This window comes from Ambystoma mexicanum, chromosome 1p (genome assembly GCF_040938575.1).
Source record: "Ambystoma mexicanum isolate Mex_15411 chromosome 1p, UKY_AmexF1_1, whole genome shotgun sequence".
NCBI classification, from domain to species: domain Eukaryota; kingdom Metazoa; phylum Chordata; class Amphibia; order Caudata; family Ambystomatidae; genus Ambystoma; species Ambystoma mexicanum.
The window spans coordinates 65,477-86,009 of NC_090921.1; the positions used below are offsets into that span (position 1 = coordinate 65,477).

The 20,533-nt window shown below is 53.2% G+C and overlaps 25 non-coding genes across 25 annotated transcripts; all 25 read right to left on the reverse strand.

Annotated features, from left to right (window-relative positions):
- Window positions 1–516: 516 nt before the first annotated feature.
- Window positions 517–708, reverse strand: LOC138459948 (U2 spliceosomal RNA). The gene has a single exon (XR_011262732.1). It is a non-coding gene; the product is annotated as a U2 spliceosomal RNA (small nuclear RNA).
- Window positions 709–1,331: 623 nt separating this feature from the next.
- On the reverse strand, window positions 1,332–1,523 carry LOC138460224 (U2 spliceosomal RNA). The gene has a single exon (XR_011262997.1). It is a non-coding gene; the product is annotated as a U2 spliceosomal RNA (small nuclear RNA).
- A 623-nt stretch (window positions 1,524–2,146) lies between these two features.
- LOC138463709 (U2 spliceosomal RNA) lies at window positions 2,147–2,337 on the reverse strand. Its single transcript, XR_011266299.1, has one exon. It is a non-coding gene; the product is annotated as a U2 spliceosomal RNA (small nuclear RNA).
- A 623-nt stretch (window positions 2,338–2,960) lies between these two features.
- LOC138459960 (U2 spliceosomal RNA) lies at window positions 2,961–3,152 on the reverse strand. The gene has a single exon (XR_011262743.1). It is a non-coding gene; the product is annotated as a U2 spliceosomal RNA (small nuclear RNA).
- Window positions 3,153–3,775: 623 nt separating this feature from the next.
- On the reverse strand, window positions 3,776–3,967 carry LOC138460235 (U2 spliceosomal RNA). The gene has a single exon (XR_011263008.1). It is a non-coding gene; the product is annotated as a U2 spliceosomal RNA (small nuclear RNA).
- Window positions 3,968–4,590: 623 nt separating this feature from the next.
- LOC138463720 (U2 spliceosomal RNA) lies at window positions 4,591–4,781 on the reverse strand. Its single transcript, XR_011266310.1, has one exon. It is a non-coding gene; the product is annotated as a U2 spliceosomal RNA (small nuclear RNA).
- A 623-nt stretch (window positions 4,782–5,404) lies between these two features.
- Window positions 5,405–5,596, reverse strand: LOC138459971 (U2 spliceosomal RNA). Its single transcript, XR_011262749.1, has one exon. It is a non-coding gene; the product is annotated as a U2 spliceosomal RNA (small nuclear RNA).
- A 623-nt stretch (window positions 5,597–6,219) lies between these two features.
- On the reverse strand, window positions 6,220–6,411 carry LOC138460246 (U2 spliceosomal RNA). Its single transcript, XR_011263019.1, has one exon. It is a non-coding gene; the product is annotated as a U2 spliceosomal RNA (small nuclear RNA).
- Window positions 6,412–7,034: 623 nt separating this feature from the next.
- LOC138463731 (U2 spliceosomal RNA) lies at window positions 7,035–7,225 on the reverse strand. Its single transcript, XR_011266321.1, has one exon. It is a non-coding gene; the product is annotated as a U2 spliceosomal RNA (small nuclear RNA).
- Window positions 7,226–7,848: 623 nt separating this feature from the next.
- Window positions 7,849–8,039, reverse strand: LOC138463753 (U2 spliceosomal RNA). The gene has a single exon (XR_011266343.1). It is a non-coding gene; the product is annotated as a U2 spliceosomal RNA (small nuclear RNA).
- Window positions 8,040–8,662: 623 nt separating this feature from the next.
- LOC138463765 (U2 spliceosomal RNA) lies at window positions 8,663–8,853 on the reverse strand. The gene has a single exon (XR_011266354.1). It is a non-coding gene; the product is annotated as a U2 spliceosomal RNA (small nuclear RNA).
- Window positions 8,854–9,476: 623 nt separating this feature from the next.
- Window positions 9,477–9,667, reverse strand: LOC138463776 (U2 spliceosomal RNA). Its single transcript, XR_011266365.1, has one exon. It is a non-coding gene; the product is annotated as a U2 spliceosomal RNA (small nuclear RNA).
- Window positions 9,668–10,290: 623 nt separating this feature from the next.
- LOC138459982 (U2 spliceosomal RNA) lies at window positions 10,291–10,482 on the reverse strand. Its single transcript, XR_011262758.1, has one exon. It is a non-coding gene; the product is annotated as a U2 spliceosomal RNA (small nuclear RNA).
- Window positions 10,483–11,105: 623 nt separating this feature from the next.
- LOC138459993 (U2 spliceosomal RNA) lies at window positions 11,106–11,297 on the reverse strand. The gene has a single exon (XR_011262768.1). It is a non-coding gene; the product is annotated as a U2 spliceosomal RNA (small nuclear RNA).
- Window positions 11,298–11,920: 623 nt separating this feature from the next.
- Window positions 11,921–12,112, reverse strand: LOC138460004 (U2 spliceosomal RNA). The gene has a single exon (XR_011262778.1). It is a non-coding gene; the product is annotated as a U2 spliceosomal RNA (small nuclear RNA).
- A 623-nt stretch (window positions 12,113–12,735) lies between these two features.
- Window positions 12,736–12,926, reverse strand: LOC138463787 (U2 spliceosomal RNA). The gene has a single exon (XR_011266376.1). It is a non-coding gene; the product is annotated as a U2 spliceosomal RNA (small nuclear RNA).
- Window positions 12,927–13,549: 623 nt separating this feature from the next.
- On the reverse strand, window positions 13,550–13,741 carry LOC138460334 (U2 spliceosomal RNA). The gene has a single exon (XR_011263107.1). It is a non-coding gene; the product is annotated as a U2 spliceosomal RNA (small nuclear RNA).
- Window positions 13,742–14,364: 623 nt separating this feature from the next.
- Window positions 14,365–14,556, reverse strand: LOC138460257 (U2 spliceosomal RNA). Its single transcript, XR_011263030.1, has one exon. It is a non-coding gene; the product is annotated as a U2 spliceosomal RNA (small nuclear RNA).
- A 623-nt stretch (window positions 14,557–15,179) lies between these two features.
- On the reverse strand, window positions 15,180–15,371 carry LOC138460015 (U2 spliceosomal RNA). Its single transcript, XR_011262788.1, has one exon. It is a non-coding gene; the product is annotated as a U2 spliceosomal RNA (small nuclear RNA).
- Window positions 15,372–15,994: 623 nt separating this feature from the next.
- On the reverse strand, window positions 15,995–16,186 carry LOC138460268 (U2 spliceosomal RNA). The gene has a single exon (XR_011263041.1). It is a non-coding gene; the product is annotated as a U2 spliceosomal RNA (small nuclear RNA).
- Window positions 16,187–16,809: 623 nt separating this feature from the next.
- LOC138463798 (U2 spliceosomal RNA) lies at window positions 16,810–17,000 on the reverse strand. The gene has a single exon (XR_011266387.1). It is a non-coding gene; the product is annotated as a U2 spliceosomal RNA (small nuclear RNA).
- Window positions 17,001–17,623: 623 nt separating this feature from the next.
- LOC138463809 (U2 spliceosomal RNA) lies at window positions 17,624–17,814 on the reverse strand. Its single transcript, XR_011266398.1, has one exon. It is a non-coding gene; the product is annotated as a U2 spliceosomal RNA (small nuclear RNA).
- Window positions 17,815–18,437: 623 nt separating this feature from the next.
- LOC138459099 (U2 spliceosomal RNA) lies at window positions 18,438–18,628 on the reverse strand. The gene has a single exon (XR_011262535.1). It is a non-coding gene; the product is annotated as a U2 spliceosomal RNA (small nuclear RNA).
- A 623-nt stretch (window positions 18,629–19,251) lies between these two features.
- On the reverse strand, window positions 19,252–19,443 carry LOC138460026 (U2 spliceosomal RNA). Its single transcript, XR_011262799.1, has one exon. It is a non-coding gene; the product is annotated as a U2 spliceosomal RNA (small nuclear RNA).
- A 623-nt stretch (window positions 19,444–20,066) lies between these two features.
- On the reverse strand, window positions 20,067–20,258 carry LOC138460037 (U2 spliceosomal RNA). Its single transcript, XR_011262810.1, has one exon. It is a non-coding gene; the product is annotated as a U2 spliceosomal RNA (small nuclear RNA).
- Between the last annotated feature and the right edge of the window lie 275 nt (window positions 20,259–20,533).

Below are 20,533 nucleotides of genomic sequence, written 5' to 3' on the forward strand. Positions count from 1 at the left end.
CATGACCAGCATGCCCGGCGGTATGGTAAGCATATTTTGCATGGCTCCGCCCCAAGATTTCCATGGGTCCCACAGCGCCTGGTGCGAGACGGCCAGACACAGGCTGCAGAGCTCCACCCAGAGAAGCTGCAGCCCGGCCTGGCACTGGCCCCGTCACCTAGCGGCCGAAAGTCACCCTCAGCTGCCCAGGAGATGCTCCCCCAAGTGCGTCCCCCTCAGATAAGGCTTGGCCGTTCGGGGCCGTTCGGGGCCTTTCAGGGGTGAGGCAGGGCAAGGACAGTGTCCCCCATCTCCTCCTTGTGCTGCTGGCTGGCTGGCTGGCTCCTTTGCCTTGCTTTGCAGCTCCTGTGAAAAGCAAGCAAAAAGGGCAGACTTTTTTTTCCTCCCGTGACACAACAGCACCTTTTCCGAAACACTGGAAAAAAAAAACACATTTAAACAAAAAAATATTGCAAAGTGCTCTTCTTTCAAGAATTGCTCAGTCTTTCTTTTTCACAGCATTGTTTTCCCCAAGTGGGGAAGTGCACCAGTCCTGGAGGTACTGCAATACCAAGTTGATGCGTGGAGTGGACAGAGCAAGCTCCCATTCCATCTCCCGGTTCCAAAAATCAATTTAATATATGGTCCCCAGATAGAGGACGTATCAGATATTAAAACTGATAAGAACAGATACTACACTTGATCTTAGCCAAAAGGCCGAGAAGCGATGCCCACAAAAGCTTTGCCTGAAAGACTGCTGCTCGGCAGCTCCCCTGCTGACTCGGAGCAACGCTCTGCGGCAGAGCCCCAGATTCCTCGGCCAAGAATAGCATTTGCATGACCAGCATGCCCGGCGGTATGGTAAGCATATTTTGCATGGCTCCGCCCCAAGATTTCCATGGGTCCCACAGCGCCTGGTGCGAGACGGCCAGACACAGGCTGCAGAGCTCCACCCAGAGAAGCTGCAGCCCGGCCTGGCACTGGCCCCGTCACCTAGCGGCCGAAAGTCACCCTCAGCTGCCCAGGAGATGCTCCCCCAAGTGCGTCCCCCTCAGATAAGGCTTGGCCGTTCGGGGCCGTTCGGGGCCTTTCAGGGGTGAGGCAGGGCAAGGACAGTGTCCCCCATCTCCTCCTTGTGCTGCTGGCTGGCTGGCTGGCTCCTTTGCCTTGCTTTGCAGCTCCTGTGAAAAGCAAGCAAAAAGGGCAGACTTTTTTTTCCTCCCGTGACACAACAGCACCTTTTCCGAAACACTGGAAAAAAAAAACACATTTAAACAAAAAAATATTGCAAAGTGCTCTTCTTTCAAGAATTGCTCAGTCTTTCTTTTTCACAGCATTGTTTTCCCCAAGTGGGGAAGTGCACCAGTCCTGGAGGTACTGCAATACCAAGTTGATGCGTGGAGTGGACAGAGCAAGCGCCCATTCCATCTCCCGGTTCCAAAAATCAATTTAATATATGGTCCCCAGATAGAGGACGTATCAGATATTAAAACTGATAAGAACAGATACTACACTTGATCTTAGCCAAAAGGCCGAGAAGCGATGCCCACAAAAGCTTTGCCTGAAAGACTGCTGCTCGGCAGCTCCCCTGCTGACTCGGAGCAACGCTCTGCGGCAGAGCCCCAGATTCCTCGGCCAAGAATAGCATTTGCATGACCAGCATGCCCGGCGGTATGGTAAGCATATTTTGCATGGCTCCGCCCCAAGATTTCCATGGGTCCCACAGCGCCTGGTGCGAGACGGCCAGACACAGGCTGCAGAGCTCCACCCAGAGAAGCTGCAGCCCGGCCTGGCACTGGCCCCGTCACCTAGCGGCCGAAAGTCACCCTCAGCTGCCCAGGAGATGCTCCCCCAAGTGCGTCCCCCTCAGATAAGGCTTGGCCGTTCGGGGCCGTTCGGGGCCTTTCAGGGGTGAGGCAGGGCAAGGACAGTGTCCCCCATCTCCTCCTTGTGCTGCTGGCTGGCTGGCTGGCTCCTTTGCCTTGCTTTGCAGCTCCTGTGAAAAGCAAGCAAAAAGGGCAGACTTTTTTTTCCTCCCGTGACACAACAGCACCTTTTCCGAAACACTGGAAAAAAAAAACACATTTAAACAAAAAAATATTGCAAAGTGCTCTTCTTTCAAGAATTGCTCAGTCTTTCTTTTTCACAGCATTGTTTTCCCCAAGTGGGGAAGTGCACCAGTCCTGGAGGTACTGCAATACCAAGTTGATGCGTGGAGTGGACAGAGCAAGCTCCCATTCCATCTCCCGGTTCCAAAAATCAATTTAATATATGGTCCCCAGATAGAGGACGTATCAGATATTAAACTGATAAGAACAGATACTACACTTGATCTTAGCCAAAAGGCCGAGAAGCGATGCCCACAAAAGCTTTGCCTGAAAGACTGCTGCTCGGCAGCTCCCCTGCTGACTCGGAGCAACGCTCTGCGGCAGAGCCCCAGATTCCTCGGCCAAGAATAGCATTTGCATGACCAGCATGCCCGGCGGTATGGTAAGCATATTTTGCATGGCTCCGCCCCAAGATTTCCATGGGTCCCACAGCGCCTGGTGCGAGACGGCCAGACACAGGCTGCAGAGCTCCACCCAGAGAAGCTGCAGCCCGGCCTGGCACTGGCCCCGTCACCTAGCGGCCGAAAGTCACCCTCAGCTGCCCAGGAGATGCTCCCCCAAGTGCGTCCCCCTCAGATAAGGCTTGGCCGTTCGGGGCCGTTCGGGGCCTTTCAGGGGTGAGGCAGGGCAAGGACAGTGTCCCCCATCTCCTCCTTGTGCTGCTGGCTGGCTGGCTGGCTCCTTTGCCTTGCTTTGCAGCTCCTGTGAAAAGCAAGCAAAAAGGGCAGACTTTTTTTTCCTCCCGTGACACAACAGCACCTTTTCCGAAACACTGGAAAAAAAAAACACATTTAAACAAAAAAATATTGCAAAGTGCTCTTCTTTCAAGAATTGCTCAGTCTTTCTTTTTCACAGCATTGTTTTCCCCAAGTGGGGAAGTGCACCAGTCCTGGAGGTACTGCAATACCAAGTTGATGCGTGGAGTGGACAGAGCAAGCTCCCATTCCATCTCCCGGTTCCAAAAATCAATTTAATATATGGTCCCCAGATAGAGGACGTATCAGATATTAAAACTGATAAGAACAGATACTACACTTGATCTTAGCCAAAAGGCCGAGAAGCGATGCCCACAAAAGCTTTGCCTGAAAGACTGCTGCTCGGCAGCTCCCCTGCTGACTCGGAGCAACGCTCTGCGGCAGAGCCCCAGATTCCTCGGCCAAGAATAGCATTTGCATGACCAGCATGCCCGGCGGTATGGTAAGCATATTTTGCATGGCTCCGCCCCAAGATTTCCATGGGTCCCACAGCGCCTGGTGCGAGACGGCCAGACACAGGCTGCAGAGCTCCACCCAGAGAAGCTGCAGCCCGGCCTGGCACTGGCCCCGTCACCTAGCGGCCGAAAGTCACCCTCAGCTGCCCAGGAGATGCTCCCCCAAGTGCGTCCCCCTCAGATAAGGCTTGGCCGTTCGGGGCCGTTCGGGGCCTTTCAGGGGTGAGGCAGGGCAAGGACAGTGTCCCCCATCTCCTCCTTGTGCTGCTGGCTGGCTGGCTGGCTCCTTTGCCTTGCTTTGCAGCTCCTGTGAAAAGCAAGCAAAAAGGGCAGACTTTTTTTTCCTCCCGTGACACAACAGCACCTTTTCCGAAACACTGGAAAAAAAAAACACATTTAAACAAAAAAATATTGCAAAGTGCTCTTCTTTCAAGAATTGCTCAGTCTTTCTTTTTCACAGCATTGTTTTCCCCAAGTGGGGAAGTGCACCAGTCCTGGAGGTACTGCAATACCAAGTTGATGCGTGGAGTGGACAGAGCAAGCGCCCATTCCATCTCCCGGTTCCAAAAATCAATTTAATATATGGTCCCCAGATAGAGGACGTATCAGATATTAAAACTGATAAGAACAGATACTACACTTGATCTTAGCCAAAAGGCCGAGAAGCGATGCCCACAAAAGCTTTGCCTGAAAGACTGCTGCTCGGCAGCTCCCCTGCTGACTCGGAGCAACGCTCTGCGGCAGAGCCCCAGATTCCTCGGCCAAGAATAGCATTTGCATGACCAGCATGCCCGGCGGTATGGTAAGCATATTTTGCATGGCTCCGCCCCAAGATTTCCATGGGTCCCACAGCGCCTGGTGCGAGACGGCCAGACACAGGCTGCAGAGCTCCACCCAGAGAAGCTGCAGCCCGGCCTGGCACTGGCCCCGTCACCTAGCGGCCGAAAGTCACCCTCAGCTGCCCAGGAGATGCTCCCCCAAGTGCGTCCCCCTCAGATAAGGCTTGGCCGTTCGGGGCCGTTCGGGGCCTTTCAGGGGTGAGGCAGGGCAAGGACAGTGTCCCCCATCTCCTCCTTGTGCTGCTGGCTGGCTGGCTGGCTCCTTTGCCTTGCTTTGCAGCTCCTGTGAAAAGCAAGCAAAAAGGGCAGACTTTTTTTTCCTCCCGTGACACAACAGCACCTTTTCCGAAACACTGGAAAAAAAAAACACATTTAAACAAAAAAATATTGCAAAGTGCTCTTCTTTCAAGAATTGCTCAGTCTTTCTTTTTCACAGCATTGTTTTCCCCAAGTGGGGAAGTGCACCAGTCCTGGAGGTACTGCAATACCAAGTTGATGCGTGGAGTGGACAGAGCAAGCTCCCATTCCATCTCCCGGTTCCAAAAATCAATTTAATATATGGTCCCCAGATAGAGGACGTATCAGATATTAAACTGATAAGAACAGATACTACACTTGATCTTAGCCAAAAGGCCGAGAAGCGATGCCCACAAAAGCTTTGCCTGAAAGACTGCTGCTCGGCAGCTCCCCTGCTGACTCGGAGCAACGCTCTGCGGCAGAGCCCCAGATTCCTCGGCCAAGAATAGCATTTGCATGACCAGCATGCCCGGCGGTATGGTAAGCATATTTTGCATGGCTCCGCCCCAAGATTTCCATGGGTCCCACAGCGCCTGGTGCGAGACGGCCAGACACAGGCTGCAGAGCTCCACCCAGAGAAGCTGCAGCCCGGCCTGGCACTGGCCCCGTCACCTAGCGGCCGAAAGTCACCCTCAGCTGCCCAGGAGATGCTCCCCCAAGTGCGTCCCCCTCAGATAAGGCTTGGCCGTTCGGGGCCGTTCGGGGCCTTTCAGGGGTGAGGCAGGGCAAGGACAGTGTCCCCCATCTCCTCCTTGTGCTGCTGGCTGGCTGGCTGGCTCCTTTGCCTTGCTTTGCAGCTCCTGTGAAAAGCAAGCAAAAAGGGCAGACTTTTTTTTCCTCCCGTGACACAACAGCACCTTTTCCGAAACACTGGAAAAAAAAAACACATTTAAACAAAAAAATATTGCAAAGTGCTCTTCTTTCAAGAATTGCTCAGTCTTTCTTTTTCACAGCATTGTTTTCCCCAAGTGGGGAAGTGCACCAGTCCTGGAGGTACTGCAATACCAAGTTGATGCGTGGAGTGGACAGAGCAAGCTCCCATTCCATCTCCCGGTTCCAAAAATCAATTTAATATATGGTCCCCAGATAGAGGACGTATCAGATATTAAAACTGATAAGAACAGATACTACACTTGATCTTAGCCAAAAGGCCGAGAAGCGATGCCCACAAAAGCTTTGCCTGAAAGACTGCTGCTCGGCAGCTCCCCTGCTGACTCGGAGCAACGCTCTGCGGCAGAGCCCCAGATTCCTCGGCCAAGAATAGCATTTGCATGACCAGCATGCCCGGCGGTATGGTAAGCATATTTTGCATGGCTCCGCCCCAAGATTTCCATGGGTCCCACAGCGCCTGGTGCGAGACGGCCAGACACAGGCTGCAGAGCTCCACCCAGAGAAGCTGCAGCCCGGCCTGGCACTGGCCCCGTCACCTAGCGGCCGAAAGTCACCCTCAGCTGCCCAGGAGATGCTCCCCCAAGTGCGTCCCCCTCAGATAAGGCTTGGCCGTTCGGGGCCGTTCGGGGCCTTTCAGGGGTGAGGCAGGGCAAGGACAGTGTCCCCCATCTCCTCCTTGTGCTGCTGGCTGGCTGGCTGGCTCCTTTGCCTTGCTTTGCAGCTCCTGTGAAAAGCAAGCAAAAAGGGCAGACTTTTTTTTCCTCCCGTGACACAACAGCACCTTTTCCGAAACACTGGAAAAAAAAAACACATTTAAACAAAAAAATATTGCAAAGTGCTCTTCTTTCAAGAATTGCTCAGTCTTTCTTTTTCACAGCAATGTTTTCCCCAAGTGGGGAAGTGCACCAGTCCTGGAGGTACTGCAATACCAAGTTGATGCGTGGAGTGGACAGAGCAAGCGCCCATTCCATCTCCCGGTTCCAAAAATCAATTTAATATATGGTCCCCAGATAGAGGACGTATCAGATATTAAAACTGATAAGAACAGATACTACACTTGATCTTAGCCAAAAGGCCGAGAAGCGATGCCCACAAAAGCTTTGCCTGAAAGACTGCTGCTCGGCAGCTCCCCTGCTGACTCGGAGCAACGCTCTGCGGCAGAGCCCCAGATTCCTCGGCCAAGAATAGCATTTGCATGACCAGCATGCCCGGCGGTATGGTAAGCATATTTTGCATGGCTCCGCCCCAAGATTTCCATGGGTCCCACAGCGCCTGGTGCGAGACGGCCAGACACAGGCTGCAGAGCTCCACCCAGAGAAGCTGCAGCCCGGCCTGGCACTGGCCCCGTCACCTAGCGGCCGAAAGTCACCCTCAGCTGCCCAGGAGATGCTCCCCCAAGTGCGTCCCCCTCAGATAAGGCTTGGCCGTTCGGGGCCGTTCGGGGCCTTTCAGGGGTGAGGCAGGGCAAGGACAGTGTCCCCCATCTCCTCCTTGTGCTGCTGGCTGGCTGGCTGGCTCCTTTGCCTTGCTTTGCAGCTCCTGTGAAAAGCAAGCAAAAAGGGCAGACTTTTTTTTCCTCCCGTGACACAACAGCACCTTTTCCGAAACACTGGAAAAAAAAAACACATTTAAACAAAAAAATATTGCAAAGTGCTCTTCTTTCAAGAATTGCTCAGTCTTTCTTTTTCACAGCATTGTTTTCCCCAAGTGGGGAAGTGCACCAGTCCTGGAGGTACTGCAATACCAAGTTGATGCGTGGAGTGGACAGAGCAAGCTCCCATTCCATCTCCCGGTTCCAAAAATCAATTTAATATATGGTCCCCAGATAGAGGACGTATCAGATATTAAACTGATAAGAACAGATACTACACTTGATCTTAGCCAAAAGGCCGAGAAGCGATGCCCACAAAAGCTTTGCCTGAAAGACTGCTGCTCGGCAGCTCCCCTGCTGACTCGGAGCAACGCTCTGCGGCAGAGCCCCAGATTCCTCGGCCAAGAATAGCATTTGCATGACCAGCATGCCCGGCGGTATGGTAAGCATATTTTGCATGGCTCCGCCCCAAGATTTCCATGGGTCCCACAGCGCCTGGTGCGAGACGGCCAGACACAGGCTGCAGAGCTCCACCCAGAGAAGCTGCAGCCCGGCCTGGCACTGGCCCCGTCACCTAGCGGCCGAAAGTCACCCTCAGCTGCCCAGGAGATGCTCCCCCAAGTGCGTCCCCCTCAGATAAGGCTTGGCCGTTCGGGGCCGTTTGGGGCCTTTCAGGGGTGAGGCAGGGCAAGGACAGTGTCCCCCATCTCCTCCTTGTGCTGCTGGCTGGCTGGCTGGCTCCTTTGCCTTGCTTTGCAGCTCCTGTGAAAAGCAAGCAAAAAGGGCAGACTTTTTTTTCCTCCCGTGACACAACAGCACCTTTTCCGAAACACTGGAAAAAAAAAACACATTTAAACAAAAAAATATTGCAAAGTGCTCTTCTTTCAAGAATTGCTCAGTCTTTCTTTTTCACAGCATTGTTTTCCCCAAGTGGGGAAGTGCACCAGTCCTGGAGGTACTGCAATACCAAGTTGATGCGTGGAGTGGACAGAGCAAGCTCCCATTCCATCTCCCGGTTCCAAAAATCAATTTAATATATGGTCCCCAGATAGAGGACGTATCAGATATTAAACTGATAAGAACAGATACTACACTTGATCTTAGCCAAAAGGCCGAGAAGCGATGCCCACAAAAGCTTTGCCTGAAAGACTGCTGCTCGGCAGCTCCCCTGCTGACTCGGAGCAACGCTCTGCGGCAGAGCCCCAGATTCCTCGGCCAAGAATAGCATTTGCATGACCAGCATGCCCGGCGGTATGGTAAGCATATTTTGCATGGCTCCGCCCCAAGATTTCCATGGGTCCCACAGCGCCTGGTGCGAGACGGCCAGACACAGGCTGCAGAGCTCCACCCAGAGAAGCTGCAGCCCGGCCTGGCACTGGCCCCGTCACCTAGCGGCCGAAAGTCACCCTCAGCTGCCCAGGAGATGCTCCCCCAAGTGCGTCCCCCTCAGATAAGGCTTGGCCGTTCGGGGCCGTTTGGGGCCTTTCAGGGGTGAGGCAGGGCAAGGACAGTGTCCCCCATCTCCTCCTTGTGCTGCTGGCTGGCTGGCTGGCTCCTTTGCCTTGCTTTGCAGCTCCTGTGAAAAGCAAGCAAAAAGGGCAGACTTTTTTTTCCTCCCGTGACACAACAGCACCTTTTCCGAAACACTGGAAAAAAAAAACACATTTAAACAAAAAAATATTGCAAAGTGCTCTTCTTTCAAGAATTGCTCAGTCTTTCTTTTTCACAGCATTGTTTTCCCCAAGTGGGGAAGTGCACCAGTCCTGGAGGTACTGCAATACCAAGTTGATGCGTGGAGTGGACAGAGCAAGCTCCCATTCCATCTCCCGGTTCCAAAAATCAATTTAATATATGGTCCCCAGATAGAGGACGTATCAGATATTAAACTGATAAGAACAGATACTACACTTGATCTTAGCCAAAAGGCCGAGAAGCGATGCCCACAAAAGCTTTGCCTGAAAGACTGCTGCTCGGCAGCTCCCCTGCTGACTCGGAGCAACGCTCTGCGGCAGAGCCCCAGATTCCTCGGCCAAGAATAGCATTTGCATGACCAGCATGCCCGGCGGTATGGTAAGCATATTTTGCATGGCTCCGCCCCAAGATTTCCATGGGTCCCACAGCGCCTGGTGCGAGACGGCCAGACACAGGCTGCAGAGCTCCACCCAGAGAAGCTGCAGCCCGGCCTGGCACTGGCCCCGTCACCTAGCGGCCGAAAGTCACCCTCAGCTGCCCAGGAGATGCTCCCCCAAGTGCGTCCCCCTCAGATAAGGCTTGGCCGTTCGGGGCCGTTCGGGGCCTTTCAGGGGTGAGGCAGGGCAAGGACAGTGTCCCCCATCTCCTCCTTGTGCTGCTGGCTGGCTGGCTGGCTCCTTTGCCTTGCTTTGCAGCTCCTGTGAAAAGCAAGCAAAAAGGGCAGACTTTTTTTTCCTCCCGTGACACAACAGCACCTTTTCCGAAACACTGGAAAAAAAAAACACATTTAAACAAAAAAATATTGCAAAGTGCTCTTCTTTCAAGAATTGCTCAGTCTTTCTTTTTCACAGCATTGTTTTCCCCAAGTGGGGAAGTGCACCAGTCCTGGAGGTACTGCAATACCAAGTTGATGCGTGGAGTGGACAGAGCAAGCTCCCATTCCATCTCCCGGTTCCAAAAATCAATTTAATATATGGTCCCCAGATAGAGGACGTATCAGATATTAAACTGATAAGAACAGATACTACACTTGATCTTAGCCAAAAGGCCGAGAAGCGATGCCCACAAAAGCTTTGCCTGAAAGACTGCTGCTCGGCAGCTCCCCTGCTGACTCGGAGCAACGCTCTGCGGCAGAGCCCCAGATTCCTCGGCCAAGAATAGCATTTGCATGACCAGCATGCCCGGCGGTATGGTAAGCATATTTTGCATGGCTCCGCCCCAAGATTTCCATGGGTCCCACAGCGCCTGGTGCGAGACGGCCAGACACAGGCTGCAGAGCTCCACCCAGAGAAGCTGCAGCCCGGCCTGGCACTGGCCCCGTCACCTAGCGGCCGAAAGTCACCCTCAGCTGCCCAGGAGATGCTCCCCCAAGTGCGTCCCCCTCAGATAAGGCTTGGCCGTTCGGGGCCGTTCGGGGCCTTTCAGGGGTGAGGCAGGGCAAGGACAGTGTCCCCCATCTCCTCCTTGTGCTGCTGGCTGGCTGGCTGGCTCCTTTGCCTTGCTTTGCAGCTCCTGTGAAAAGCAAGCAAAAAGGGCAGACTTTTTTTTCCTCCCGTGACACAACAGCACCTTTTCCGAAACACTGGAAAAAAAAAACACATTTAAACAAAAAAATATTGCAAAGTGCTCTTCTTTCAAGAATTGCTCAGTCTTTCTTTTTCACAGCATTGTTTTCCCCAAGTGGGGAAGTGCACCAGTCCTGGAGGTACTGCAATACCAAGTTGATGCGTGGAGTGGACAGAGCAAGCTCCCATTCCATCTCCCGGTTCCAAAAATCAATTTAATATATGGTCCCCAGATAGAGGACGTATCAGATATTAAAACTGATAAGAACAGATACTACACTTGATCTTAGCCAAAAGGCCGAGAAGCGATGCCCACAAAAGCTTTGCCTGAAAGACTGCTGCTCGGCAGCTCCCCTGCTGACTCGGAGCAACGCTCTGCGGCAGAGCCCCAGATTCCTCGGCCAAGAATAGCATTTGCATGACCAGCATGCCCGGCGGTATGGTAAGCATATTTTGCATGGCTCCGCCCCAAGATTTCCATGGGTCCCACAGCGCCTGGTGCGAGACGGCCAGACACAGGCTGCAGAGCTCCACCCAGAGAAGCTGCAGCCCGGCCTGGCACTGGCCCCGTCACCTAGCGGCGGAAAGTCACCCTCAGCTGCCCAGGAGATGCTCCCCCAAGTGCGTCCCCCTCAGATAAGGCTTGGCCGTTCGGGGCCGTTCGGGGCCTTTCAGGGGTGAGGCAGGGCAAGGACAGTGTCCCCCATCTCCTCCTTGTGCTGCTGGCTGGCTGGCTGGCTCCTTTGCCTTGCTTTGCAGCTCCTGTGAAAAGCAAGCAAAAAGGGCAGACTTTTTTTTCCTCCCGTGACACAACAGCACCTTTTCCGAAACACTGGAAAAAAAAAACACATTTAAACAAAAAAATATTGCAAAGTGCTCTTCTTTCAAGAATTGCTCAGTCTTTCTTTTTCACAGCATTGTTTTCCCCAAGTGGGGAAGTGCACCAGTCCTGGAGGTACTGCAATACCAAGTTGATGCGTGGAGTGGACAGAGCAAGCTCCCATTCCATCTCCCGGTTCCAAAAATCAATTTAATATATGGTCCCCAGATAGAGGACGTATCAGATATTAAAACTGATAAGAACAGATACTACACTTGATCTTAGCCAAAAGGCCGAGAAGCGATGCCCACAAAAGCTTTGCCTGAAAGACTGCTGCTCGGCAGCTCCCCTGCTGACTCGGAGCAACGCTCTGCGGCAGAGCCCCAGATTCCTCGGCCAAGAATATCATTTGCATGACCAGCATGCCCGGCGGTATGGTAAGCATATTTTGCATGGCTCCGCCCCAAGATTTCCATGGGTCCCACAGCGCCTGGTGCGAGACGGCCAGACACAGGCTGCAGAGCTCCACCCAGAGAAGCTGCAGCCCGGCCTGGCACTGGCCCCGTCACCTAGCGGCCGAAAGTCACCCTCAGCTGCCCAGGAGATGCTCCCCCAAGTGCGTCCCCCTCAGATAAGGCTTGGCCGTTCGGGGCCGTTCGGGGCCTTTCAGGGGTGAGGCAGGGCAAGGACAGTGTCCCCCATCTCCTCCTTGTGCTGCTGGCTGGCTGGCTGGCTCCTTTGCCTTGCTTTGCAGCTCCTGTGAAAAGCAAGCAAAAAGGGCAGACTTTTTTTTCCTCCCGTGACACAACAGCACCTTTTCCGAAACACTGGAAAAAAAAAACACATTTAAACAAAAAAATATTGCAAAGTGCTCTTCTTTCAAGAATTGCTCAGTCTTTCTTTTTCACAGCATTGTTTTCCCCAAGTGGGGAAGTGCACCAGTCCTGGAGGTACTGCAATACCAAGTTGATGCGTGGAGTGGACAGAGCAAGCTCCCATTCCATCTCCCGGTTCCAAAAATCAATTTAATATATGGTCCCCAGATAGAGGACGTATCAGATATTAAAACTGATAAGAACAGATACTACACTTGATCTTAGCCAAAAGGCCGAGAAGCGATGCCCACAAAAGCTTTGCCTGAAAGACTGCTGCTCGGCAGCTCCCCTGCTGACTCGGAGCAACGCTCTGCGGCAGAGCCCCAGATTCCTCGGCCAAGAATAGCATTTGCATGACCAGCATGCCCGGCGGTATGGTAAGCATATTTTGCATGGCTCCGCCCCAAGATTTCCATGGGTCCCACAGCGCCTGGTGCGAGACGGCCAGACACAGGCTGCAGAGCTCCACCCAGAGAAGCTGCAGCCCGGCCTGGCACTGGCCCCGTCACCTAGCGGCCGAAAGTCACCCTCAGCTGCCCAGGAGATGCTCCCCCAAGTGCGTCCCCCTCAGATAAGGCTTGGCCGTTCGGGGCCGTTCGGGGCCTTTCAGGGGTGAGGCAGGGCAAGGACAGTGTCCCCCATCTCCTCCTTGTGCTGCTGGCTGGCTGGCTGGCTCCTTTGCCTTGCTTTGCAGCTCCTGTGAAAAGCAAGCAAAAAGGGCAGACTTTTTTTTCCTCCCGTGACACAACAGCACCTTTTCCGAAGCACTGGAAAAAAAAAACACATTTAAACAAAAAAATATTGCAAAGTGCTCTTCTTTCAAGAATTGCTCAGTCTTTCTTTTTCACAGCATTGTTTTCCCCAAGTGGGGAAGTGCACCAGTCCTGGAGGTACTGCAATACCAAGTTGATGCGTGGAGTGGACAGAGCAAGCTCCCATTCCATCTCCCGGTTCCAAAAATCAATTTAATATATGGTCCCCAGATAGAGGACGTATCAGATATTAAACTGATAAGAACAGATACTACACTTGATCTTAGCCAAAAGGCCGAGAAGCGATGCCCACAAAAGCTTTGCCTGAAAGACTGCTGCTCGGCAGCTCCCCTGCTGACTCGGAGCAACGCTCTGCGGCAGAGCCCCAGATTCCTCGGCCAAGAATAGCATTTGCATGACCAGCATGCCCGGCGGTATGGTAAGCATATTTTGCATGGCTCCGCCCCAAGATTTCCATGGGTCCCACAGCGCCTGGTGCGAGACGGCCAGACACAGGCTGCAGAGCTCCACCCAGAGAAGCTGCAGCCCGGCCTGGCACTGGCCCCGTCACCTAGCGGCCGAAAGTCACCCTCAGCTGCCCAGGAGATGCTCCCCCAAGTGCGTCCCCCTCAGATAAGGCTTGGCCGTTCGGGGCCGTTCGGGGCCTTTCAGGGGTGAGGCAGGGCAAGGACAGTGTCCCCCATCTCCTCCTTGTGCTGCTGGCTGGCTGGCTGGCTCCTTTGCCTTGCTTTGCAGCTCCTGTGAAAAGCAAGCAAAAAGGGCAGACTTTTTTTTCCTCCCGTGACACAACAGCACCTTTTCCGAAACACTGGAAAAAAAAAACACATTTAAACAAAAAAATATTGCAAAGTGCTCTTCTTTCAAGAATTGCTCAGTCTTTCTTTTTCACAGCATTGTTTTCCCCAAGTGGGGAAGTGCACCAGTCCTGGAGGTACTGCAATACCAAGTTGATGCGTGGAGTGGACAGAGCAAGCTCCCATTCCATCTCCCGGTTCCAAAAATCAATTTAATATATGGTCCCCAGATAGAGGACGTATCAGATATTAAAACTGATAAGAACAGATACTACACTTGATCTTAGCCAAAAGGCCGATAAGCGATGCCCACAAAAGCTTTGCCTGAAAGACTGCTGCTCGGCAGCTCCCCTGCTGACTCGGAGCAACGCTCTGCGGCAGAGCCCCAGATTCCTCGGCCAAGAATAGCATTTGCATGACCAGCATGCCCGGCGGTATGGTAAGCATATTTTGCATGGCTCCGCCCCAAGATTTCCATGGGTCCCACAGCGCCTGGTGCGAGACGGCCAGACACAGGCTGCAGAGCTCCACCCAGAGAAGCTGCAGCCCGGCCTGGCACTGGCCCCGTCACCTAGCGGCCGAAAGTCACCCTCAGCTGCCCAGGAGATGCTCCCCCAAGTGCGTCCCCCTCAGATAAGGCTTGGCCGTTCGGGGCCGTTCGGGGCCTTTCAGGGGTGAGGCAGGGCAAGGACAGTGTCCCCCATCTCCTCCTTGTGCTGCTGGCTGGCTGGCTGGCTCCTTTGCCTTGCTTTGCAGCTCCTGTGAAAAGCAAGCAAAAAGGGCAGACTTTTTTTTCCTCCCGTGACACAACAGCACCTTTTCCGAAACACTGGAAAAAAAAAACACATTTAAACAAAAAAATATTGCAAAGTGCTCTTCTTTCAAGAATTGCTCAGTCTTTCTTTTTCACAGCATTGTTTTCCCCAAGTGGGGAAGTGCACCAGTCCTGGAGGTACTGCAATACCAAGTTGATGCGTGGAGTGGACAGAGCAAGCGCCCATTCCATCTCCCGGTTCCAAAAATCAATTTAATATATGGTCCCCAGATAGAGGACGTATCAGATATTAAAACTGATAAGAACAGATACTACACTTGATCTTAGCCAAAAGGCCGAGAAGCGATGCCCACAAAAGCTTTGCCTGAAAGACTGCTGCTCGGCAGCTCCCCTGCTGACTCGGAGCAACGCTCTGCGGCAGAGCCCCAGATTCCTCGGCCAAGAATAGCATTTGCATGACCAGCATGCCCGGCGGTATGGTAAGCATATTTTGCATGGCTCCGCCCCAAGATTTCCATGGGTCCCACAGCGCCTGGTGCGAGACGGCCAGACACAGGCTGCAGAGCTCCACCCAGAGAAGCTGCAGCCCGGCCTGGCACTGGCCCCGTCACCTAGCGGCCGAAAGTCACCCTCAGCTGCCCAGGAGATGCTCCCCCAAGTGCGTCCCCCTCAGATAAGGCTTGGCCGTTCGGGGCCGTTCGGGGCCTTTCAGGGGTGAGGCAGGGCAAGGACAGTGTCCCCCATCTCCTCCTTGTGCTGCTGGCTGGCTGGCTGGCTCCTTTGCCTTGCTTTGCAGCTCCTGTGAAAAGCAAGCAAAAAGGGCAGACTTTTTTTTCCTCCCGTGACACAACAGCACCTTTTCCGAAACACTGGAAAAAAAAAACACATTTAAACAAAAAAATATTGCAAAGTGCTCTTCTTTCAAGAATTGCTCAGTCTTTCTTTTTCACAGCATTGTTTTCCCCAAGTGGGGAAGTGCACCAGTCCTGGAGGTACTGCAATACCAAGTTGATGCGTGGAGTGGACAGAGCAAGCTCCCATTCCATCTCCCGGTTCCAAAAATCAATTTAATATATGGTCCCCAGATAGAGGACGTATCAGATATTAAAACTGATAAGAACAGATACTACACTTGATCTTAGCCAAAAGGCCGAGAAGCGATGCCCACAAAAGCTTTGCCTGAAAGACTGCTGCTCGGCAGCTCCCCTGCTGACTCGGAGCAACGCTCTGCGGCAGAGCCCCAGATTCCTCGGCCAAGAATAGCATTTGCATGACCAGCATGCCCGGCGGTATGGTAAGCATATTTTGCATGGCTCCGCCCCAAGATTTCCATGGGTCCCACAGCGCCTGGTGCGAGACGGCCAGACACAGGCTGCAGAGCTCCACCCAGAGAAGCTGCAGCCCGGCCTGGCACTGGCCCCGTCACCTAGCGGCCGAAAGTCACCCTCAGCTGCCCAGGAGATGCTCCCCCAAGTGCGTCCCCCTCAGATAAGGCTTGGCCGTTCGGGGCCGTTCGGGGCCTTTCAGGGGTGAGGCAGGGCAAGGACAGTGTCCCCCATCTCCTCCTTGTGCTGCTGGCTGGCTGGCTGGCTCCTTTGCCTTGCTTTGCAGCTCCTGTGAAAAGCAAGCAAAAAGGGCAGACTTTTTTTTCCTCCCGTGACACAACAGCACCTTTTCCGAAACACTGGAAAAAAAAAACACATTTAAACAAAAAAATATTGCAAAGTGCTCTTCTTTCAAGAATTGCTCAGTCTTTCTTTTTCACAGCATTGTTTTCCCCAAGTGGGGAAGTGCACCAGTCCTGGAGGTACTGCAATACCAAGTTGATGCGTGGAGTGGACAGAGCAAGCGCCCATTCCATCTCCCGGTTCCAAAAATCAATTTAATATATGGTCCCCAGATAGAGGACGTATCAGATATTAAAACTGATAAGAACAGATACTACACTTGATCTTAGCCAAAAGGCCGAGAAGCGATGCCCACAAAAGCTTTGCCTGAAAGACTGCTGCTCGGCAGCTCCCCTGCTGACTCGGAGCAACGCTCTGCGGCAGAGCCCCAGATTCCTCGGCCAAGAATAGCATTTGCATGACCAGCATGCCCGGCGGTATGGTAAGCATATTTTGCATGGCTCCGCCCCAAGATTTCCATGGGTCCCACAGCGCCTGGTGCGAGACGGCCAGACACAGGCTGCAGAGCTCCACCCAGAGAAGCTGCAGCCCGGCCTGGCACTGGCCCCGTCACCTAGCGGCCGAAAGTCACCCTCAGCTGCCCAGGAGATGCTCCCCCAAGTGCGTCCCCCTCAGATAAGGCTTGGCCGTTCGGGGCCGTTTGGGGCCTTTCAGGGGTGAGGCAGGGCAAGGACAGTGTCCCCCATCTCCTCCTTGTGCTGCTGGCTGGCTGGCTGGCTCCTTTGCCTTGCTTTGCAGCTCCTGTGAAAAGCAAGCAAAAAGGGCAGACTTTTTTTTCCTCCCGTGACACAACAGCACCTTTTCCGAAACACTGGAAAAAAAAAACACATTTAAACAAAAAAATATTGCAAAGTGCTCTTCTTTCAAGAATTGCTCAGTCTTTCTTTTTCACAGCATTGTTTTCCCCAAGTGGGGAAGTGCACCAGTCCTGGAGGTACTGCAATACCAAGTTGATGCGTGGAGTGGACAGAGCAAGCTCCCATTCCATCTCCCGGTTCCAAAAATCAATTTAATATATGGTCCCCAGATAGAGGACGTATCAGATATTAAACTGATAAGAACAGATACTACACTTGATCTTAGCCAAAAGGCCGAGAAGCGATGCCCACAAAAGCTTTGCCTGAAAGACTGCTGCTCGGCAGCTCCCCTGCTGACTCGGAGCAACGCTCTGCGGCAGAGCCCCAGATTCCTCGGCCAAGAATAGCATTTGCATGACCAGCATGCCCGGCGGTATGGTAAGCATATTTTGCATGGCTCCGCCCCAAGATTTCCATGGGTCCCACAGCGCCTGGTGCGAGACGGCCAGACACAGGCTGCAGAGCTCCACCCAGAGAAGCTGCAGCCCGGCCTGGCACTGGCCCCGTCACCTAGCGGCCGAAAGTCACCCTCAGCTGCCCAGGAGATGCTCCCCCAAGTGCGTCCCCCTCAGATAAGGCTTGGCCGTTCGGGGCCGTTTGGGGCCTTTCAGGGGTGAGGCAGGGCAAGGACAGTGTCCCCCATCTCCTCCTTGTGCTGCTGGCTGGCTGGCTGGCTCCTTTGCCTTGCTTTGCAGCTCCTGTGAAAAGCAAGCAAAAAGGGCAGACTTTTTTTTCCTCCCGTGACACAACAGCACCTTTTCCGAAACACTGGAAAAAAAAAACACATTTAAACAAAAAAATATTGCAAAGTGCTCTTCTTTCAAGAATTGCTCAGTCTTTCTTTTTCACAGCATTGTTTTCCCCAAGTGGGGAAGTGCACCAGTCCTGGAGGTACTGCAATACCAAGTTGATGCGTGGAGTGGACAGAGCAAGCTCCCATTCCATCTCCCGGTTCCAAAAATCAATTTAATATATGGTCCCCAGATAGAGGACGTATCAGATATTAAACTGATAAGAACAGATACTACACTTGATCTTAGCCAAAAGGCCGAGAAGCGATGCCCACAAAAGCTTTGCCTGAAAGACTGCTGCTCGGCAGCTCCCCTGCTGACTCGGAGCAACGCTCTGCGGCAGAGCCCCAGATTCCTCGGCCAAGAATAGCATTTGCATGACCAGCATGCCCGGCGGTATGGTAAGCATATTTTGCATGGCTCCGCCCCAAGATTTCCATGGGTCCCACAGCGCCTGGTGCGAGACGGCCAGACACAGGCTGCAGAGCTCCACCCAGAGAAGCTGCAGCCCGGCCTGGCACTGGCCCCGTCACCTAGCGGCCGAAAGTCACCCTCAGCTGCCCAGGAGATGCTCCCCCAAGTGCGTCCCCCTCAGATAAGGCTTGGCCGTTCGGGGCCGTTCGGGGCCTTTCAGGGGTGAGGCAGGGCAAGGACAGTGTCCCCCATCTCCTCCTTGTGCTGCTGGCTGGCTGGCTGGCTCCTTTGCCTTGCTTTGCAGCTCCTGTGAAAAGCAAGCAAAAAGGGCAGACTTTTTTTTCCTCCCGTGACACAACAGCACCTTTTCCGAAACACTGGAAAAAAAAAACACATTTAAACAAAAAAATATTGCAAAGTGCTCTTCTTTCAAGAATTGCTCAGTCTTTCTTTTTCACAGCATTGTTTTCCCCAAGTGGGGAAGTGCACCAGTCCTGGAGGTACTGCAATACCAAGTTGATGCGTGGAGTGGACAGAGCAAGCTCCCATTCCATCTCCCGGTTGCAAAAATCAATTTAATATATGGTCCCCAGATAGAGGACGTATCAGATATTAAACTGATAAGAACAGATACTACACTTGATCTTAGCCAAAAGGCCGAGAAGCGATGCCCACAAAAGCTTTGCCTGAAAGACTGCTGCTCGGCAGCTCCCCTGCTGACTCGGAGCAACGCTCTGCGGCAGAGCCCCAGATTCCTCGGCCAAGAATAGCATTTGCATGACCAGCATGCCCGGCGGTATGGTAAGCATATTTTGCATGGCTCCGCCCCAAGATTTCCATGGGTCCCACAGCGCCTGGTGCGAGACGGCCAGACACAGGCTGCAGAGCTCCACCCAGAGAAGCTGCAGCCCGGCCTGGCACTGGCCCCGTCACCTAGCGGCCGAAAGTCACCCTCAGCTGCCCAGGAGATGCTCCCCCAAGTGCGTCCCCCTCAGATAAGGCTTGGCCGTTCGGGGCCGTTCGGGGCCTTTCAGGGGTGAGGCAGGGCAAGGACAGTGTCCCCCATCTCCTCCTTGTGCTGCTGGCTGGCTGGCTGGCTCCTTTGCCTTGCTTTGCAGCTCCTGTGAAAAGCAAGCAAAAAGGGCAGACTTTTTTTTCCTCCCGTGACACAACAGCACCTTTTCCGAAACACTGGAAAAAAAAAACACATTTAAACAAAAAAATATTGCAAAGTGCTCTTCTTTCAAGAATTGCTCAGTCTTTCTTTTTCACAGCATTGTTTTCCCCAAGTGGGGAAGTGCACCAGTCCTGGAGGTACTGCAATACCAAGTTGATGCGTGGAGTGGACAGAGCAAGCTCCCATTCCATCTCCCGGTTCCAAAAATCAATTTAATATATGGTCCCCAGATAGAGGACGTATCAGATATTAAAACTGATAAGAACAGATACTACACTTGATCTTAGCCAAAAGGCCGAGAAGCGATGCCCACAAAAGCTTTGCCTGAAAGACTGCTGCTCGGCAGCTCCCCTGCTGACTCGGAGCAACGCTCTGCGGCAGAGCCCCAGATTCCTCGGCCAAGAATAGCATTTGCATGACCAGCATGCCCGGCGGTATGGTAAGCATATTTTGCATGGCTCCGCCCCAAGATTTCCATGGGTCCCACAGCGCCTGGTGCGAGACGGCCAGACACAGGCTGCAGAGCTCCACCCAGAGAAGCTGCAGCCCGGCCTGGCACTGGCCCCGTCACCTAGCGGCCGAAAGTCACCCTCAGCTGCCCAGGAGATGCTCCCCCAAGTGCGTCCCCCTCAGATAAGGCTTGGCCGTTCGGGGCCGTTCGGGGCCTTTCAGGGGTGAGGCAGGGCAAGGACAGTGTCCCCCATCTCCTCCTTGTGCTGCTGGCTGGCTGGCTGGCTCCTTTGCCTTGCTTTGCAGCTCCTGTGAAAAGCAAGCAAAAAGGGCAGACTTTTTTTTCCTCCCGTGACACAACAGCACCTTTTCCGAAACACTGGAAAAAAAAAACACATTTAAACAAAAAAATATTGCAAAGTGCTCTTCTTTCAAGAATTGCTCAGTCTTTCTTTTTCACAGCATTGTTTTCCCCAAGTGGGGAAGTGCACCAGTCCTGGAGGTACTGCAATACCAAGTTGATGCGTGGAGTGGACAGAGCAAGCTCCCATTCCATCTCCCGGTTCCAAAAATCAATTTAATATATGGTCCCCAGATAGAGGACGTATCAGATATTAAAACTGATAAGAACAGATACTACACTTGATCTTAGCCAAAAGGCCGAGAAGCGATGCCCACAAAAGCTTTGCCTGAAAGACTGCTGCTCGGCAGCTCCCCTGCTGACTCGGAGCAACGCTCTGCGGCAGAGCCCCAGATTCCTCGGCCAAGAATAGCATTTGCATGACCAGCATGCCCGGCGGTATGGTAAGCATATTTTGCATGGCTCCGCCCCAAGATTTCCATGGGTCCCACAGCGCCTGGTGCGAGACGGCCAGACACAGGCTGCAGAGCTCCACCCAGAGAAGCTGCAGCCCGGCCTGGCACTGGCCCCGTCACCTAGCGGCCGA